The following is a 1,108-nucleotide window of genomic DNA, read 5'->3' as shown; positions in this document are numbered from 1 at the left end:
ATGGAATGGTTGTATTGTTCAGCAAACATATCAATGTACCAGAACTTCTGCCGATTTTCCGATGCTGGCAGGTCATTGGTTTTGTCCAAAACATTATGAAGGTTAACATAAAACAAATAGCTGCAGCTTCTGGAAATCTGAGCCAAAAACGAAAATTGTTTGAGGAACGCAGCAGGACTGGCAACAGAAACGTCGACTCTCCTGCTCTTCGGATGCTGCCTGACCTGCTGTGCTTTTCCAGCATCACTCTGATCTAAAATCTGATTTCCAGCATCTGCAGTCCTCACTTTTGCCTAGTTCCTTCAGTGTCACTGGTTCCCAATTCAAGTACTCCATCTCTAGCGGTTTCATGTCTGTACCTCCGTGCTGAGGAGTTGAAGAGTGAAGAAAAGTAACTCACCCCCTCCATCTCTGGGGTAATTTGGGACGGAAAATGAATCATGTCACATTGAAATATATCTAGATGCGACTGAATCTTTGTCTTTTATTGGGAACCGTCTCTTTCATTGTAACCATCAGGAAAGAACAATTCGTTCGCCGGAAAAAGAAATGAATATGTCACTAACCTTTGTTTGCTTCAGGTCCAAGAATACTCAGATCAATAGCTCCCTTGCTTACCTCTGCTGGTCATGTTCGCAAAGAGATCTAGCAAATTGCCAAGTGTGATTTTCCTTTCAATAAATAATTTTGACTCAGTTTGACTGCAAATATCTTTTCCTACCTTTGTGCTTTTCTTCTTTTACATTGGTGTCTCGCACCTTACAAATGACAGCAAAGGTATGAAACGAGATGGAAGCATTTAGCTCAAGTCAGCAAGAGCTTTCAATGAGATCACGGCTGATTTGGTCATTGCTCAACCGTGCTGCGCTGTTTGTAGTCATGGCCGAGTGGTTAAGGCGATGGATTAGAAATCCATTGGGGTTACCCCACGTACGTTCGAATCCTGCTGGCTACGTTATGAATGCTTTCCTGCTGGAACCGTTTTCGCTCAAAGTTCAGAACACCTATTTTGCAAACCAGGCCAGTAATTTGATTAGACTTGGGAAACGAGCCTGGCCAGGTTTTAGATTCGGACGTATGTGAGCACTTTGGAGACAGCGATCACAAT

At 43.1% G+C, this 1,108-nt stretch overlaps 1 non-coding gene across 1 annotated transcript; it reads left to right on the top strand.

Annotated features, from left to right (window-relative positions):
- The first annotated feature begins 873 nt into the window (after window positions 1-873).
- On the top strand, window positions 874-955 carry trnas-aga. The gene has a single exon. It is a non-coding gene; the product is annotated as a tRNA-Ser (tRNA).
- Window positions 956-1,108: the final 153 nt, after the last annotated feature.

This window comes from Chiloscyllium plagiosum, unplaced genomic scaffold, assembly GCF_004010195.1.
Source record: "Chiloscyllium plagiosum isolate BGI_BamShark_2017 unplaced genomic scaffold, ASM401019v2 scaf_44914, whole genome shotgun sequence".
NCBI lineage: Eukaryota > Metazoa > Chordata > Chondrichthyes > Orectolobiformes > Hemiscylliidae > Chiloscyllium > Chiloscyllium plagiosum.
This window is presented reverse-complemented; position numbering and strand designations above follow the sequence as displayed.